The sequence below is a fragment of the Hyperolius riggenbachi genome, chromosome 3 (genome assembly GCF_040937935.1).
Source record: "Hyperolius riggenbachi isolate aHypRig1 chromosome 3, aHypRig1.pri, whole genome shotgun sequence".
In the NCBI taxonomy this organism is placed as follows: Eukaryota; Metazoa; Chordata; class Amphibia; order Anura; family Hyperoliidae; genus Hyperolius; species Hyperolius riggenbachi.
In genome coordinates, this window is record NC_090648.1 from 83,346,678 (window position 1) to 83,363,221 (window position 16,544).

Here is a 16,544-nt window from a genome sequence, read left to right on the forward strand (position 1 = left end):
CTACAAAGGTCCATAGCAGAGAAAGTTTTCTCTCGGCGAAAGGCAAAATGTTGTAGTGAAGAAGTGAAGCAAGCAGAGCCTAAGGTTCCTGAATGCTTTAGAAAGTCAGTAGATTGGTTGCAAGCTGAAGAAAAAGTCGCAGAGGAAGAAAGTAAAGAGCCTGCCGTGACCCGGATTCGAACCGGGGTTGCGGCGCCAAAATGCAGAGTACTAACCACTATACGATCACGGCATGTTTCCTGAGCCAGGTAGGAGTCGAACCTACAATCTTCTGATCCGTAGTCAGACACGTTATCCATTGCGCCACTGGCCCTGCTGCTGACATATGCATAGCACGTTTCCTTGCGGCCACAAGGAAAGTGGGCCTCGTTGAAGTGCCCTATTCCACTGAACATCTTCTGTAGCGAGAACTTCTTTGAGAGATAATCTCTATTAAAATGTCATGAATTTGCTGTCTCTGAGTCCAGATATTCACAATGCTGTTCTAAAAGCTTGAAGAAGGTTGCAAGAGGAGTGCAGAAAGCAGCCCGCCGTAAACCGTATTCACACCAGGTTGCTTGCAGCCACAACAAAGAGTACTAGCCACTATAGGATCAGGGCACATTTTGTATGCTAGTCCTAGCGTTATTCACACATTTCTTAAGGTGATGTTGTTGCAGCTGCACCGAGTGTAGTTAGTGCCAATGGGAAAGTTGCTGGGTGTGAAGACAAGGAGTGAAGCCAAGCAGTATGGAAAGGGTCCTCTGTCTGGGCAGCTGTCTGTTGTGAGTGGGGCACGGCGGGCTAAGTTCTTCTATCTCCTTCTAGGAACAAAATCCTGAAAGCATTATCTCTGCATGATTGATCAGGGTCTGCTGTTAAAGTTGTCTGTGCAGAACAATGTCAAAGCAGAGTTGTCCTTTAAGCATTGCTAGCAGCCATCAGAAGTATGGGCGCCAAGGTGAATTGATGCTCAAGTGCTCTGTGTAATAGGTCTTTTTCTTGCGCGGGTTTCTTGGGAAAGGCAAGTGGTGAAAGTTGACCTAGGCTTAGCAAGAGACTGGCAACTGGTGAGGCCAAGATGTCATGTGAGGATGGTATTTGTGAAGATGTTTGAAGATGCTACAAAGGTCCATAGCAGAGAAAGTTTTCTCTCGGCGAAAGGCAAAATGTTGTAGTGAAGAAGTGAAGCAAGCAGAGCCTAAGGTTCCTGAATGCTTTAGAAAGTCAGTAGATTGGTTGCAAGCTGAAGAAAAAGTCGCAGAGGAAGAAAGTAAAGAGCCTGCCGTGACCCGGATTCGAACCAGGGTTGCTGCGGCCACAACACAGAGTACTAACCACTATACGATCACGGCATGTTTCCTGAGCCAGGTAGGAGTCGAACCTACAATCTTCTGATCCGTAGTCAGACGCGTTATCCATTGCGCCACTGGCCCTGCTGCTGACATATGCATAGCACGTTTTCCTTGCGGCCACAAGGAAAGTGGGCCTCGTTGAAGTGCCCTATTCCACTGAACATCTTCTGTAGCGAGAACTTCTTTGAGAGATAATCTCTATTAAAATGTCATGAATTTGCTGTCTCTGAGTCCAGATATACACAATGCTGTTCTAAAAGCTTGAAGAAGGTTGCAAGAGGAGTGCAGAAATCAGCCCGCCGTAAACCGTATTCACACCAGGTTGCTTGCAGCCACAACAAAGAGAACTAGCCACTATAGGATCAGGGCACATTTTGTATGCTATTCCTAGCGTTATTCACACATTTCTTAAGGTGATGTTGTTGCAGCTGCACCGAGTGTAGTTAGTGCCAATGGGAAAGTTGCTGGGTGTGAAGACAAGGAGTGAAGCCAAGCAGTATGGAAAGGGTCCTCTGTCTGGGCAGCTGTCTGTTGTGAGTGGGGCACGGCGGGCTAAGTTCTTCTATCTCCTTCTAGGAACAAAATCCTGAAAGCATTATCTCTGCATGATTGATCAGGGTCTGCTGTTAAAGTTGTCTGTGCAGAACAATGTCAAAGCAGAGTTGTCCTTTAAGCATTGCTAGCAGCCATCAGAAGTATGGGCGCCAAGGTGAATTGATGCTCAAGTGCTCTGTGTAATAGGTCTTTTTCTTGCGCGGGTTTCTTGGGAAAGGCAAGTGGTGAAAGTTGACCTAGGCTTAGCAAGAGACTGGCAACTGGTGAGGCCAAGATGTCATGTGAGGATGGTATTTGTGAAGATGTTTGAAGATGCTACAAAGGTCCATAGCAGAGAAAGTTTTCTCTCGGCGAAAGGCAAAATGTTGTAGTGAAGAAGTGAAGCAAGCAGAGCCTAAGGTTCCTGAATGCTTTAGAAAGTCAGTAGATTGGTTGCAAGCTGAAGAAAAAGTCGCAGAGGAAGAAAGTAAAGAGCCTGCCGTGACCCGGATTCGAACCAGGGTTGCTGCGGCCACAACACAGAGTACTAACCACTATACGATCACGGCATGTTTCCTGAGCCAGGTAGGAGTCGAACCTACAATCTTCTGATCCGTAGTCAGACGCGTTATCCATTGCGCCACTGGCCCTGCTGCTGACATATGCATAGCACGTTTTCCTTGCGGCCACAAGGAAAGTGGGCCTCGTTGAAGTGCCCTATTCCACTGAACATCTTCTGTAGCGAGAACTTCTTTGAGAGATAATCTCTATTAAAATGTCATGAATTTGCTGTCTCTGAGTCCAGATATACACAATGCTGTTCTAAAAGCTTGAAGAAGGTTGCAAGAGGAGTGCAGAAATCAGCCCGCCGTAAACCGTATTCACACCAGGTTGCTTGCAGCCACAACAAAGAGAACTAGCCACTATAGGATCAGGGCACATTTTGTATGCTATTCCTAGCGTTATTCACACATTTCTTAAGGTGATGTTGTTGCAGCTGCACCGAGTGTAGTTAGTGCCAATGGGAAAGTTGCTGGGTGTGAAGACAAGGAGTGAAGCCAAGCAGTATGGAAAGGGTCCTCTGTCTGGGCAGCTGTCTGTTGTGAGTGGGGCACGGCGGGCTAAGTTCTTCTATCTCCTTCTAGGAACAAAATCCTGAAAGCATTATCTCTGCATGATTGATCAGGGTCTGCTGTTAAAGTTGTCTGTGCAGAACAATGTCAAAGCAGAGTTGTCCTTTAAGCATTGCTAGCAGCCATCAGAAGTATGGGCGCCAAGGTGAATTGATGCTCAAGTGCTCTGTGTAATAGGTCTTTTTCTTGCGCGGGTTTCTTGGGAAAGGCAAGTGGTGAAAGTTGACCTAGGCTTAGCAAGAGACTGGCAACTGGTGAGGCCAAGATGTCATGTGAGGATGGTATTTGTGAAGATGTTTGAAGATGCTACAAAGGTCCATAGCAGAGAAAGTTTTCTCTCGGCGAAAGGCAAAATGTTGTAGTGAAGAAGTGAAGCAAGCAGAGCCTAAGGTTCCTGAATGCTTTAGAAAGTCAGTAGATTGGTTGCAAGCTGAAGAAAAAGTCGCAGAGGAAGAAAGTAAAGAGCCTGCCGTGACCCGGATTCGAACCGGGGTTGCTGCGGCCACAACGCAGAGTACTAACCACTATACGATCACGGCATGTTTCCTGAGCCAGGTAGGAGTCGAACCTACAATCTTCTGATCCGTAGTCAGACGCGTTATCCATTGCGCCACTGGCCCTGCTGCTGACATATGCATAGCACGTTTTCCTTGCGGCCACAAGGAAAGTGGGCCTCGTTGAAGTGCCCTATTCCACTGAACATCTTCTGTAGCGAGAACTTCTTTGAGAGATAATCTCTATTAAAATGTCATGAATTTGCTGTCTCTGAGTCCAGATATTCACAATGCTGTTCTAAAAGCTTGAAGAAGGTTGCAAGAGGAGTGCAGAAAGCAGCCCGCCGTAAACCGTATTCACACCAGGTTGCTTGCAGCCACAACAAAGAGTACTAGCCACTATAGGATCAGGGCACATTTTGTATGCTAGTCCTAGCGTTATTCACACATTTCTTAAGGTGATGTTGTTGCAGCTGCACCGAGTGTAGTTAGTGCCAATGGGAAAGTTGCTGGGTGTGAAGACAAGGAGTGAAGCCAAGCAGTATGGAAAGGGTCCTCTGTCTGGGCAGCTGTCTGTTGTGAGTGGGGCACGGCGGGCTAAGTTCTTCTATCTCCTTCTAGGAACAAAATCCTGAAAGCATTATCTCTGCATGATTGATCAGGGTCTGCTGTTAAAGTTGTCTGTGCAGAACAATGTCAAAGCAGAGTTGTCCTTTAAGCATTGCTAGCAGCCATCAGAAGTATGGGCGCCAAGGTGAATTGATGCTCAAGTGCTCTGTGTAATAGGTCTTTTTCTTGCGCGGGTTTCTTGGGAAAGGCAAGTGGTGAAAGTTGACCTAGGCTTAGCAAGAGACTGGCAACTGGTGAGGCCAAGATGTCATGTGAGGATGGTATTTGTGAAGATGTTTGAAGATGCTACAAAGGTCCATAGCAGAGAAAGTTTTCTCTCGGCGAAAGGCAAAATGTTGTCGTGAAGAAGTGAAGCAAGCAGAGCCTAAGGTTCCTGAATGCTTTAAAAAGTCAGTAGATTGGTTGCAAGCTGAAGAAAAAGTCGCAGAGGAAGAAAGTAAAGAGCCTGCCGTGACCCGGATTCGAACCGGGGTTGCTGCGGCCACAACGCAGAGTACTAACCACTATACGATCACGGCATGTTTCCTGAGCCAGGTAGGAGTCGAACCTACAATCTTCTGATCCGTAGTCAGACACGTTATCCATTGCGCCACTGGCCCTGCTGCTGACATATGCGTAGCACGTTTTCCTTGCGGCCACAAGGAAAGTGGGCCTCGTTGAAGTGCCCTATTCCACTGAACATCTTCTGTAGCGAGAACTTCTTTGAGAGATAATCTCTATTAAAATGTCATGAATTTGCTGTCTCTGAGTCCAGATATTCACAATGCTGTTCTAAAAGCTTGAAGAAGGTTGCAAGAGGAGTGCAGAAAGCAGCCCGCCGTAAACCGTATTCACACCAGGTTGCTTGCAGCCACAACAAAGAGTACTAGCCACTATAGGATCAGGGCACATTTTGTATGCTAGTCCTAGCGTTATTCACACATTTCTTAAGGTGATGTTGTTGCAGCTGCACCGAGTATAGTTAGTGCCAATGGGAAAGTTGCTGGGTGTGAAGACAAGGAGTGAAGCCAAGCAGTATGGAAAGGGTCCTCTGTCTGGGCAGCTGTCTGTTGTGAGTGGGGCACGGCGGGCTAAGTTCTTCTATCTCCTTCTAGGAACAAAATCCTGAAAGCATTATCTCTGCATGATTGATCAGGGTCTGCTGTTAAAGTTGTCTGTGCAGAACAATGTCAAAGCAGAGTTGTCCTTTAAGCATTGCTAGCAGCCATCAGAAGTATGGGCGCCAAGGTGAATTGATGCTCAAGTGCTCTGTGTAATAGGTCTTTTTCTTGCGCGGGTTTCTTGGGAAAGGCAAGTGGTGAAAGTTGACCTAGGCTTAGCAAGAGACTGGCAACTGGTGAGGCCAAGATGTCATGTGAGGATGGTATTTGTGAAGATGTTTGAAGATACTACAAAGGTCCATAGCAGAGAAAGTTTTCTCTCGGCGAAAGGCAAAATGTTGTAGTGAAGAAGTGAAGCAAGCAGAGCCTAAGGTTCCTGAATGCTTTAGAAAGTCAGTAGATTGGTTGCAAGCTGAAGAAAAAGTCGCAGAGGAAGAAAGTAAAGAGCCTGCCGTGACCCGGATTCGAACCGGGGTTGCTGCGGCCACAACACAGAGTACTAACCACTATACGATCACGGCATGTTTCCTGAGCCAGGTAGGAGTCGAACCTACAATCTTCTGATCCGCAGTCAGACGCATTATCCATTGCGCCACTGGCCCTGCTGCTGACATATGCATAGCACGTTTTCCTTGTGGCCACAAGGAAAGTGGGCCTCGTTGAAGTGCCCTATTCCACTGAACATCTTCTGTAGCGAGAACTTCTTTGAGAGATAATCTCTATTAAAATGTCATGAATTTGCTGTCTCTGAGTCCAGATATTCACAATGCTGTTCTAAAAGCTTGAAGAAGGTTGCAAGAGGAGTGCAGAAAGCAGCCCGCCGTAAACCGTATTCACACCAGGTTGCTTGCAGCCACAACAAAGAGTACTAGCCACTATAGGATCAGGGCACATTTTGTATGCTAGTCCTAGCGTTATTCACACATTTCTTAAGGTGATGTTGTTGCAGCTGCACCGAGTGTAGTTAGTGCCAATGGGAAAGTTGCTGGGTGTGAAGACAAGGAGTGAAGCCAAGCAGTATGGAAAGGGTCCTCTGTCTGGGCAGCTGTCTGTTGTGAGTGGGGCACGGCGGGCTAAGTTCTTCTATCTCCTTCTAGGAACAAAATCCTGAAAGCATTATCTCTGCATGATTGATCAGGGTCTGCTGTTAAAGTTGTCTGTGCAGAACAATGTCAAAGCAGAGTTGTCCTTTAAGCATTGCTAGCAGCCATCAGAAGTATGGGCGCCAAGGTGAATTGATGCTCAAGTGCTCTGTGTAATAGGTCTTTTTCTTGCGCGGGTTTCTTGGGAAAGGCAAGTGGTGAAAGTTGACCTAGGCTTAGCAAGAGACTGGCAACTGGTGAGGCCAAGATGTCATGTGAGGATGGTATTTGTGAAGATGTTTGAAGATGCTACAAAGGTCCATAGCAGAGAAAGTTTTCTCTCGGCGAAAGGCAAAATGTTGTAGTGAAGAAGTGAAGCAAGCAGAGCCTAAGGTTCCTGAATGCTTTAGAAAGTCAGTAGATTGGTTGCAAGCTGAAGAAAAAGTCGCAGAGGAAGAAAGTAAAGAGCCTGCCGTGACCCGGATTCGAACCGGGGTTGCTGCAGCCACAACGCAGAGTACTAACCACTATACGATCACGGCATGTTTCCTGAGCCAGGTAGGAGTCGAACCTACAATCTTCTGAACCGTAGTCAGACGCGTTATCCATTGCGCCACTGGCCCTGCTGCTGACATATGCATAGCACGTTTTCCTTGCGGCCACAAGGAAAGTGGGCCTCGTTGAAGTGCCCTATTCCACTGAACATCTTCTGTAGCGAGAACTTCTTTGAGAGATAATCTCTATTAAAATGTCATGAATTTGCTGTCTCTGAGTCCAGATATACACAATGCTGTTCTAAAAGCTTGAAGAAGGTTGCAAGAGGAGTGCAGAAATCAGCCCGCCGTAAACCGTATTCACACCAGGTTGCTTGCAGCCACAACAAAGAGTACTAGCCACTATAGGATCAGGGCACATTTTGTATGCTAGTCCTAGCGTTATTCACACATTTCTTAAGGTGATGTTGTTGCAGCTGCACCGAGTGTAGTTAGTGCCAATGGGAAAGTTGCTGGGTGTGAAGACAAGGAGTGAAGCCAAGCAGTATGGAAAGGGTCCTCTGTCTGGGCAGCTGTCTGTTGTGAGTGGGGCACGGCGGGCTAAGTTCTTCTATCTCCTTCTAGGAACAAAATCCTGAAAGCATTATCTCTGCATGATTGATCAGGGTCTGCTGTTAAAGTTGTCTGTGCAGAACAATGTCAAAGCAGAGTTGTCCTTTAAGCATTGCTAGCAGCCATCAGAAGTATGGGCGCCAAGGTGAATTGATGCTCAAGTGCTCTGTGTAATAGGTCTTTTTCTTGCGCGGGTTTCTTGGGAAAGGCAAGTGGTGAAAGTTGACCTAGGCTTAGCAAGAGACTGGCAACTGGTGAGGCCAAGATGTCATGTGAGGATGGTATTTGTGAAGATGTTTGAAGATGCTACAAAGGTCCATAGCAGAGAAAGTTTTCTCTCGGCGAAAGGCAAAATGTTGTCGTGAAGAAGTGAAGCAAGCAGAGCCTAAGGTTCCTGAATGCTTTAGAAAGTCAGTAGATTGGTTGCAAGCTGAAGAAAAAGTCGCAGAGGAAGAAAGTAAAGAGCCTGCCGTGACCCGGATTCGAACCGGGGTTGCTGCGGCCACAACGCAGAGTACTAACCACTATACGATCACAGCATGTTTCCTGAGCCAGGTAGGAGTCGAACCTACAATCTTCTGATCCGTAGTCAGACGCGTTATCCATTGCACCACTGGCCCGGCTGCTGACATATGCATAGCACGTTTTCCTTGCGGCCACAAGGAAAGTGGGCCTCGTTGAAGTGCCCTATTCCACTGAACATCTTCTGTAGCGAGAACTTCTTTGAGAGATAATCTCTATTAAAATGTCATGAATTTGCTGTCTCTGAGTCCAGATATTCACAATGCTGTTCTAAAAGCTTAAAGAAGGTTGCAAGAGGAGTGCAGAAAGCAGCCCGCCGTAAACCGTATTCACACCAGGTTGCTTGCAGCCACAACAAAGAGTACTAGCCACTATAGGATCAGGGCACATTTTGTATGCTAGTCCTAGTGTTATTCACACATTTCTTAAGGTGATGTTGTTGCAGCTGCACCGAGTGTAGTTAGTGCCAATGGGAAAGTTGCTGGGTGTGAAGACAAGGAGTGAAGCCAAGCAGTATGGAAAGGGTCCTCTGTCTGGGCAGCTGTCTGTTGTGAGTGGGGCACGGCGGGCTAAGTTCTTCTATCTCCTTCTAGGAACAAAATCCTGAAAGCATTATCTCTGCATGATTGATCAGGGTCTGCTGTTAAAGTTGTCTGTGCAGAACAATGTCAAAGCAGAGTTGTCCTTTAAGCATTGCTAGCAGCCATCAGAAGTATGGGCGCAAAGGTGAATTGATGCTCAAGTGCTCTGTGTAATAGGTCTTTTTCTTGCGCGGGTTTCTTGGGAAAGGCAAGTGGTGAAAGTTGACCTAGGCTTAGCAAGAGACTGGCAACTGGTGAGGCCAAGATGTCATGTGAGGATGGTATTTGTGAAGATGTTTGAAGATGCTACAAAGGTCCATAGCAGAGAAAGTTTTCTCTCGGCGAAAGGCAAAATGTTGTCGTGAAGAAGTGAAGCAAGCAGAGCCTAAGGTTCCTGAATGCTTTAGAAAGTCAGTAGATTGGTTGCAAGCGGAAGAAAAAGTCGCAGAGGAAGAAAGTAAAGAGCCTGCCGTGACCCGGATTCGAACCGGGGTTGCTGCGGCCACAACGCAGAGTACTAACCACTATACGATCACGGCATGTTTCCTGAGCCAGGTAGGAGTCGAACCTACAATCTTCTGATCCGTAGTCAGACGCGTTATCCATTGCACCACTGGCCCGGCTGCTGACATATGCATAGCACGTTTTCCTTGCGGCCACAAGGAAAGTGGGCCTCGTTGAAGTGCCCTATTCCACTGAACATCTTCTGTAGCGAGAACTTCTTTGAGAGATAATCTCTATTAAAATGTCATGAATTTGCTGTCTCTGAGTCCAGATATTCACAATGCTGTTCTAAAAGCTTAAAGAAGGTTGCAAGAGGAGTGCAGAAAGCAGCCCGCCGTAAACCGTATTCACACCAGGTTGCTTGCAGCCACAACAAAGAGTACTAGCCACTATAGGATCAGGGCACATTTTGTATGCTAGTCCTAGCGTTATTCACACATTTCTTAAGGTGATGTTGTTGCAGCTGCACCGAGTGTAGTTAGTGCCAATGGGAAAGTTGCTGGGTGTGAAGACAAGGAGTGAAGCCAAGCAGTATGGAAAGGGTCCTCTGTCTGGGCAGCTGTCTGTTGTGAGTGGGGCACGGCGGGCTAAGTTCTTCTATCTCCTTCTAGGAACAAAATCCTGAAAGCATTATCTCTGCATGATTGATCAGGGTCTGCTGTTAAAGTTGTCTGTGCAGAACAATGTCAAAGCAGAGTTGTCCTTTAAGCATTGCTAGCAGCCATCAGAAGTATGGGCGCAAAGGTGAATTGATGCTCAAGTGCTCTGTGTAATAGGTCTTTTTCTTGCGCGGGTTTCTTGGGAAAGGCAAGTGGTGAAAGTTGACCTAGGCTTAGCAAGAGACTGGCAACTGGTGAGGCCAAGATGTCATGTGAGGATGGTATTTGTGAAGATGTTTGAAGATGCTACAAAGGTCCATAGCAGAGAAAGTTTTCTCTCGGCGAAAGGCAAAATGTTGTCGTGAAGAAGTGAAGCAAGCAGAGCCTAAGGTTCCTGAATGCTTTAGAAAGTCAGTAGATTGGTTGCAAGCGGAAGAAAAAGTCGCAGAGGAAGAAAGTAAAGAGCCTGCCGTGACCCGGATTCGAACCGGGGTTGCTGCGGCCACAACGCAGAGTACTAACCACTATACGATCACGGCATGTTTCCTGAGCCAGGTAGGAGTCGAACCTACAATCTTCTGATCCGTAGTCAGACGCGTTATCCATTGCGCCACTGGCCCTGCTGCTGACATATGCATAGCACGTTTTCCTTGCGGCCACAAGGAAAGTGGGCCTCGTTGAAGTGCCCTATTCCACTGAACATCTTCTGTAGCGAGAACTTCTTTGAGAGATAATCTCTATTAAAATGTCATGAATTTGCTGTCTCTGAGTCCAGATATTCACAATGCTGTTCTAAAAGCTTGAAGAAGGTTGCAAGAGGAGTGCAGAAAGCAGCCCGCCGTAAACCGTATTCACACCAGGTTGCTTGCAGCCACAACAAAGAGTACTAGCCACTATAGGATCAGGGCACATTTTGTATGCTAGTCCTAGCGTTATTCACACATTTCTTAAGGTGATGTTGTTGCAGCTGCACCGAGTGTAGTTAGTGCCAATGGGAAAGTTGCTGGGTGTGAAGACAAGGAGTGAAGCCAAGCAGTATGGAAAGGGTCCTCTGTCTGGGCAGCTGTCTGTTGTGAGTGGGGCACGGCGGGCTAAGTTCTTCTATCTCCTTCTAGGAACAAAATCCTGAAAGCATTATCTCTGCATGATTGATCAGGGTCTGCTGTTAAAGTTGTCTGTGCAGAACAATGTCAAAGCAGAGTTGTCCTTTAAGCATTGCTAGCAGCCATCAGAAGTATGGGCGCCAAGGTGAATTGATGCTCAAGTGCTCTGTGTAATAGGTCTTTTTCTTGCGCGGGTTTCTTGGGAAAGGCAAGTGGTGAAAGTTGACCTAGGCTTAGCAAGAGACTGGCAACTGGTGAGGCCAAGATGTCATGTGAGGATGGTATTTGTGAAGATGTTTGAAGATGCTACAAAGGTCCATAGCAGAGAAAGTTTTCTCTCGGCGAAAGGCAAAATGTTGTCGTGAAGAAGTGAAGCAAGCAGAGCCTAAGGTTCCTGAATGCTTTAGAAAGTCAGTAGATTGGTTGCAAGCTGAAGAAAAAGTCGCAGAGGAAGAAAGTAAAGAGCCTGCCGTGACCCGGATTCGAACCGGGGTTGCTGCGGCCACAACGCAGAGTACTAACCACTATACGATCACGGCATGTTTCCTGAGCCAGGTAGGAGTCGAACCTACAATCTTCTGATCCGTAGTCAGACGCGTTATCCATTGCACCACTGGCCCGGCTGCTGACATATGCATAGCACGTTTTCCTTGCGGCCACAAGGAAAGTGGGCCTCGTTGAAGTGCCCTATTCCACTGAACATCTTCTGTAGCGAGAACTTCTTTGAGAGATAATCTCTATTAAAATGTCATGAATTTGCTGTCTCTGAGTCCAGATATTCACAATGCTGTTCTAAAAGCTTAAAGAAGGTTGCAAGAGGAGTGCAGAAAGCAGCCCGCCGTAAACCGTATTCACACCAGGTTGCTTGCAGCCACAACAAAGAGTACTAGCCACTATAGGATCAGGGCACATTTTGTATGCTAGTCCTAGCGTTATTCACACATTTCTTAAGGTGATGTTGTTGCAGCTGCACCGAGTGTAGTTAGTGCCAATGGGAAAGTTGCTGGGTGTGAAGACAAGGAGTGAAGCCAAGCAGTATGGAAAGGGTCCTCTGTCTGGGCAGCTGTCTGTTGTGAGTGGGGCACGGCGGGCTAAGTTCTTCTATCTCCTTCTAGGAACAAAATCCTGAAAGCATTATCTCTGCATGATTGATCAGGGTCTGCTGTTAAAGTTGTCTGTGCAGAACAATGTCAAAGCAGAGTTGTCCTTTAAGCATTGCTAGCAGCCATCAGAAGTATGGGCGCAAAGGTGAATTGATGCTCAAGTGCTCTGTGTAATAGGTCTTTTTCTTGCGCGGGTTTCTTGGGAAAGGCAAGTGGTGAAAGTTGACCTAGGCTTAGCAAGAGACTGGCAACTGGTGAGGCCAAGATGTCATGTGAGGATGGTATTTGTGAAGATGTTTGAAGATGCTACAAAGGTCCATAGCAGAGAAAGTTTTCTCTCGGCGAAAGGCAAAATGTTGTCGTGAAGAAGTGAAGCAAGCAGAGCCTAAGGTTCCTGAATGCTTTAGAAAGTCAGTAGATTGGTTGCAAGCGGAAGAAAAAGTCGCAGAGGAAGAAAGTAAAGAGCCTGCCGTGACCCGGATTCGAACCGGGGTTGCTGCGGCCACAACGCAGAGTACTAACCACTATACGATCACGGCATGTTTCCTGAGCCAGGTAGGAGTCGAACCTACAATCTTCTGATCCGTAGTCAGACGCGTTATCCATTGCGCCACTGGCCCTGCTGCTGACATATGCATAGCACGTTTTCCTTGCGGCCACAAGGAAAGTGGGCCTCGTTGAAGTGCCCTATTCCACTGAACATCTTCTGTAGCGAGAACTTCTTTGAGAGATAATCTCTATTAAAATGTCATGAATTTGCTGTCTCTGAGTCCAGATATTCACAATGCTGTTCTAAAAGCTTGAAGAAGGTTGCAAGAGGAGTGCAGAAAGCAGCCCGCCGTAAACCGTATTCACACCAGGTTGCTTGCAGCCACAACAAAGAGTACTAGCCACTATAGGATCAGGGCACATTTTGTATGCTAGTCCTAGCGTTATTCACACATTTCTTAAGGTGATGTTGTTGCAGCTGCACCGAGTGTAGTTAGTGCCAATGGGAAAGTTGCTGGGTGTGAAGACAAGGAGTGAAGCCAAGCAGTATGGAAAGGGTCCTCTGTCTGGGCAGCTGTCTGTTGTGAGTGGGGCACGGCGGGCTAAGTTCTTCTATCTCCTTCTAGGAACAAAATCCTGAAAGCATTATCTCTGCATGATTGATCAGGGTCTGCTGTTAAAGTTGTCTGTGCAGAACAATGTCAAAGCAGAGTTGTCCTTTAAGCATTGCTAGCAGCCATCAGAAGTATGGGCGCCAAGGTGAATTGATGCTCAAGTGCTCTGTGTAATAGGTCTTTTTCTTGCGCGGGTTTCTTGGGAAAGGCAAGTGGTGAAAGTTGACCTAGGCTTAGCAAGAGACTGGCAACTGGTGAGGCCAAGATGTCATGTGAGGATGGTATTTGTGAAGATGTTTGAAGATGCTACAAAGGTCCATAGCAGAGAAAGTTTTCTCTCGGCGAAAGGCAAAATGTTGTCGTGAAGAAGTGAAGCAAGCAGAGCCTAAGGTTCCTGAATGCTTTAGAAAGTCAGTAGATTGGTTGCAAGCTGAAGAAAAAGTCGCAGAGGAAGAAAGTAAAGAGCCTGCCGTGACCCGGATTCGAACCGGGGTTGCTGCGGCCACAACGCAGAGTACTAACCACTATACGATCACGGCATGTTTCCTGAGCCAGGTAGGAGTCGAACCTACAATCTTCTGATCCGTAGTCAGACGCGTTATCCATTGCACCACTGGCCCGGCTGCTGACATATGCATAGCACGTTTTCCTTGCGGCCACAAGGAAAGTGGGCCTCGTTGAAGTGCCCTATTCCACTGAACATCTTCTGTAGCGAGAACTTCTTTGAGAGATAATCTCTATTAAAATGTCATGAATTTGCTGTCTCTGAGTCCAGATATTCACAATGCTGTTCTAAAAGCTTAAAGAAGGTTGCAAGAGGAGTGCAGAAAGCAGCCCGCCGTAAACCGTATTCACACCAGGTTGCTTGCAGCCACAACAAAGAGTACTAGCCACTATAGGATCAGGGCACATTTTGTATGCTAGTCCTAGCGTTATTCACACATTTCTTAAGGTGATGTTGTTGCAGCTGCACCGAGTGTAGTTAGTGCCAATGGGAAAGTTGCTGGGTGTGAAGACAAGGAGTGAAGCCAAGCAGTATGGAAAGGGTCCTCTGTCTGGGCAGCTGTCTGTTGTGAGTGGGGCACGGCGGGCTAAGTTCTTCTATCTCCTTCTAGGAACAAAATCCTGAAAGCATTATCTCTGCATGATTGATCAGGGTCTGCTGTTAAAGTTGTCTGTGCAGAACAATGTCAAAGCAGAGTTGTCCTTTAAGCATTGCTAGCAGCCATCAGAAGTATGGGCGCCAAGGTGAATTGATGCTCAAGTGCTCTGTGTAATAGGTCTTTTTCTTGCGCGGGTTTCTTGGGAAAGGCAAGTGGTGAAAGTTGACCTAGGCTTAGCAAGAGACTGGCAACTGGTGAGGCCAAGATGTCATGTGAGGATGGTATTTGTGAAGATGTTTGAAGATGCTACAAAGGTCCATAGCAGAGAAAGTTTTCTCTCGGCGAAAGGCAAAATGTTGTAGTGAAGAAGTGAAGCAAGCAGAGCCTAAGGTTCCTGAATGCTTTAGAAAGTCAGTAGATTGGTTGCAAGCTGAAGAAAAAGTCGCAGAGGAAGAAAGTAAAGAGCCTGCCGTGACCCAGATTCGAACCGGGGTTGCTGCGGCCACAACGCAGAGTACTAACCACTATACGATCACGGCACGTTTCCTGAGCCAGGTAGGAGTCGAACCTTCAATCTTCTGATCCGTCGTCAGACGCGTTATCCATTGCGCCACTGGCCCTGCTGCTGACATATGCATAGCACGTTTTCCTTGCGGCCACAAGGAAAGTGGGCCTCGTTGAAGTGCCCTATTCCACTGAACATCTTCTGTAGCGAGAACTTCTTTGAGAGATAATCTCTATTAAAATGTCATGAATTTGCTGTCTCTGAGTCCAGATATTCACAATGCTGTTCTAAAAGCTTAAAGAAGGTTGCAAGAGGAGTGCAGAAAGCAGCCCGCCGTAAACCGTATTCACACCAGGTTGCTTGCAGCCACAACAAAGAGTACTAGCCACTATAGGATCAGGGCACATTTTGTATGCTAGTCCTAGCGTTATTCACACATTTCTTAAGGTGATGTTGTTGCAGCTGCACCGAGTGTAGTTAGTGCCAATGGGAAAGTTGCTGGGTGTGAAGACAAGGAGTGAAGCCAAGCAGTATGGAAAGGGTCCTCTGTCTGGGCAGCTGTCTGTTGTGAGTGGGGCACGGCGGGCTAAGTTCTTCTATCTCCTTCTAGGAACAAAATCCTGAAAGCATTATCTCTGCATGATTGATCAGGGTCTGCTGTTAAAGTTGTCTGTGCAGAACAATGTCAAAGCAGAGTTGTCCTTTAAGCATTGCTAGCAGCCATCAGAAGTATGGGCGCCAAGGTGAATTGATGCTCAAGTGCTCTGTGTAATAGGTCTTTTTCTTGCGCGGGTTTCTTGGGAAAGGCAAGTGGTGAAAGTTGACCTAGGCTTAGCAAGAGACTGGCAACTGGTGAGGCCAAGATGTCATGTGAGGATGGTATTTGTGAAGATGTTTGAAGATGCTACAAAGGTCCATAGCAGAGAAAGTTTTCTCTCGGCGAAAGGCAAAATGTTGTAGTGAAGAAGTGAAGCAAGCAGAGCCTAAGGTTCCTGAATGCTTTAGAAAGTCAGTAGATTGGTTGCAAGCTGAAGAAAAAGTCGCAGAGGAAGAAAGTAAAGAGCCTGCCGTGACCCAGATTCGAACCGGGGTTGCTGCGGCCACAACGCAGAGTACTAACCACTATACGATCACGGCACGTTTCCTGAGCCAGGTAGGAGTCGAACCTTCAATCTTCTGATCCGTCGTCAGACGCGTTATCCATTGCGCCACTGGCCCTGCTGCTGACATATGCATAGCACGTTTTCCTTGCGGCCACAAGGAAAGTGGGCCTCGTTGAAGTGCCCTATTCCACTGAACATCTTCTGTAGCGAGAACTTCTTTGAGAGATAATCTCTATTAAAATGTCATGAATTTGCTGTCTCTGAGTCCAGATATTCACAATGCTGTTCTAAAAGCTTGAAGAAGGTTGCAAGAGGAGTGCAGAAAGCAGCCCGCCGTAAACCGTATTCACACCAGGTTGCTTGCAGCCACAACAAAGAGTACTAGCCACTATAGGATCAGGGCACATTTTGTATGCTAGTCCTAGCGTTATTCACACATTTCTTAAGGTGATGTTGTTGCAGCTGCACCGAGTGTAGTTAGTGCCAATGGGAAAGTTGCTGGGTGTGAAGACAAGGAGTGAAGCCAAGCAGTATGGAAAGGGTCCTCTGTCTGGGCAGCTGTCTGTTGTGAGTGGGGCACGGCGGGCTAAGTTCTTCTATCTCCTTCTAGGAACAAAATCCTGAAAGCATTATCTCTGCATGATTGATCAGGGTCTGCTGTTAAAGTTGTCTGTGCAGAACAATGTCAAAGCAGAGTTGTCCTTTAAGCATTGCTAGCAGCCATCAGAAGTATGGGCGCCAAGGTGAATTGATGCTCAAGTGCTCTGTGTAATAGGTCTTTTTCTTGCGCGGGTTTCTTGGGAAAGGCAAGTGGTGAAAGTTGACCTAGGCTTAGCAAGAGACTGGCAACTGGTGAGGCCAAGATGTCATGTGAGGATGGTATTTGTGAAGATGTTTGAAGATGC

General features: G+C 47.0%; 25 non-coding genes across 25 annotated transcripts; all 25 read right to left on the reverse strand.

Moving 5' to 3' along the window:
* Positions 1–240: 240 nt before the first annotated feature.
* Positions 241–313, reverse strand: TRNAR-ACG (transfer RNA arginine (anticodon ACG)). The gene has a single exon. It is a non-coding gene; the product is annotated as a tRNA-Arg (tRNA).
* A 949-nt stretch (positions 314–1,262) lies between these two features.
* Positions 1,263–1,334, reverse strand: TRNAH-GUG (transfer RNA histidin (anticodon GUG)). The gene has a single exon. It is a non-coding gene; the product is annotated as a tRNA-His (tRNA).
* Positions 1,335–1,342: 8 nt separating this feature from the next.
* TRNAR-ACG (transfer RNA arginine (anticodon ACG)) lies at positions 1,343–1,415 on the reverse strand. Its single transcript has one exon. It is a non-coding gene; the product is annotated as a tRNA-Arg (tRNA).
* A 950-nt stretch (positions 1,416–2,365) lies between these two features.
* TRNAH-GUG (transfer RNA histidin (anticodon GUG)) lies at positions 2,366–2,437 on the reverse strand. The gene has a single exon. It is a non-coding gene; the product is annotated as a tRNA-His (tRNA).
* Positions 2,438–2,445: 8 nt separating this feature from the next.
* TRNAR-ACG (transfer RNA arginine (anticodon ACG)) lies at positions 2,446–2,518 on the reverse strand. Its single transcript has one exon. It is a non-coding gene; the product is annotated as a tRNA-Arg (tRNA).
* Positions 2,519–3,468: 950 nt separating this feature from the next.
* On the reverse strand, positions 3,469–3,540 carry TRNAH-GUG (transfer RNA histidin (anticodon GUG)). The gene has a single exon. It is a non-coding gene; the product is annotated as a tRNA-His (tRNA).
* Positions 3,541–3,548: 8 nt separating this feature from the next.
* Positions 3,549–3,621, reverse strand: TRNAR-ACG (transfer RNA arginine (anticodon ACG)). Its single transcript has one exon. It is a non-coding gene; the product is annotated as a tRNA-Arg (tRNA).
* Positions 3,622–4,571: 950 nt separating this feature from the next.
* On the reverse strand, positions 4,572–4,643 carry TRNAH-GUG (transfer RNA histidin (anticodon GUG)). Its single transcript has one exon. It is a non-coding gene; the product is annotated as a tRNA-His (tRNA).
* An 8-nt stretch (positions 4,644–4,651) lies between these two features.
* TRNAR-ACG (transfer RNA arginine (anticodon ACG)) lies at positions 4,652–4,724 on the reverse strand. Its single transcript has one exon. It is a non-coding gene; the product is annotated as a tRNA-Arg (tRNA).
* A 950-nt stretch (positions 4,725–5,674) lies between these two features.
* TRNAH-GUG (transfer RNA histidin (anticodon GUG)) lies at positions 5,675–5,746 on the reverse strand. Its single transcript has one exon. It is a non-coding gene; the product is annotated as a tRNA-His (tRNA).
* Positions 5,747–5,754: 8 nt separating this feature from the next.
* Positions 5,755–5,827, reverse strand: TRNAR-GCG (transfer RNA arginine (anticodon GCG)). Its single transcript has one exon. It is a non-coding gene; the product is annotated as a tRNA-Arg (tRNA).
* A 950-nt stretch (positions 5,828–6,777) lies between these two features.
* Positions 6,778–6,849, reverse strand: TRNAH-GUG (transfer RNA histidin (anticodon GUG)). The gene has a single exon. It is a non-coding gene; the product is annotated as a tRNA-His (tRNA).
* Positions 6,850–6,857: 8 nt separating this feature from the next.
* On the reverse strand, positions 6,858–6,930 carry TRNAR-ACG (transfer RNA arginine (anticodon ACG)). Its single transcript has one exon. It is a non-coding gene; the product is annotated as a tRNA-Arg (tRNA).
* Positions 6,931–7,880: 950 nt separating this feature from the next.
* Positions 7,881–7,952, reverse strand: TRNAH-GUG (transfer RNA histidin (anticodon GUG)). Its single transcript has one exon. It is a non-coding gene; the product is annotated as a tRNA-His (tRNA).
* An 8-nt stretch (positions 7,953–7,960) lies between these two features.
* TRNAR-ACG (transfer RNA arginine (anticodon ACG)) lies at positions 7,961–8,033 on the reverse strand. The gene has a single exon. It is a non-coding gene; the product is annotated as a tRNA-Arg (tRNA).
* A 950-nt stretch (positions 8,034–8,983) lies between these two features.
* On the reverse strand, positions 8,984–9,055 carry TRNAH-GUG (transfer RNA histidin (anticodon GUG)). Its single transcript has one exon. It is a non-coding gene; the product is annotated as a tRNA-His (tRNA).
* Positions 9,056–9,063: 8 nt separating this feature from the next.
* Positions 9,064–9,136, reverse strand: TRNAR-ACG (transfer RNA arginine (anticodon ACG)). Its single transcript has one exon. It is a non-coding gene; the product is annotated as a tRNA-Arg (tRNA).
* A 950-nt stretch (positions 9,137–10,086) lies between these two features.
* Positions 10,087–10,158, reverse strand: TRNAH-GUG (transfer RNA histidin (anticodon GUG)). Its single transcript has one exon. It is a non-coding gene; the product is annotated as a tRNA-His (tRNA).
* Positions 10,159–10,166: 8 nt separating this feature from the next.
* Positions 10,167–10,239, reverse strand: TRNAR-ACG (transfer RNA arginine (anticodon ACG)). Its single transcript has one exon. It is a non-coding gene; the product is annotated as a tRNA-Arg (tRNA).
* Positions 10,240–11,189: 950 nt separating this feature from the next.
* On the reverse strand, positions 11,190–11,261 carry TRNAH-GUG (transfer RNA histidin (anticodon GUG)). Its single transcript has one exon. It is a non-coding gene; the product is annotated as a tRNA-His (tRNA).
* An 8-nt stretch (positions 11,262–11,269) lies between these two features.
* On the reverse strand, positions 11,270–11,342 carry TRNAR-ACG (transfer RNA arginine (anticodon ACG)). Its single transcript has one exon. It is a non-coding gene; the product is annotated as a tRNA-Arg (tRNA).
* Positions 11,343–12,292: 950 nt separating this feature from the next.
* On the reverse strand, positions 12,293–12,364 carry TRNAH-GUG (transfer RNA histidin (anticodon GUG)). The gene has a single exon. It is a non-coding gene; the product is annotated as a tRNA-His (tRNA).
* An 8-nt stretch (positions 12,365–12,372) lies between these two features.
* TRNAR-ACG (transfer RNA arginine (anticodon ACG)) lies at positions 12,373–12,445 on the reverse strand. The gene has a single exon. It is a non-coding gene; the product is annotated as a tRNA-Arg (tRNA).
* A 950-nt stretch (positions 12,446–13,395) lies between these two features.
* Positions 13,396–13,467, reverse strand: TRNAH-GUG (transfer RNA histidin (anticodon GUG)). Its single transcript has one exon. It is a non-coding gene; the product is annotated as a tRNA-His (tRNA).
* Positions 13,468–13,475: 8 nt separating this feature from the next.
* On the reverse strand, positions 13,476–13,548 carry TRNAR-ACG (transfer RNA arginine (anticodon ACG)). Its single transcript has one exon. It is a non-coding gene; the product is annotated as a tRNA-Arg (tRNA).
* Between the last annotated feature and the right edge of the window lie 2,996 nt (positions 13,549–16,544).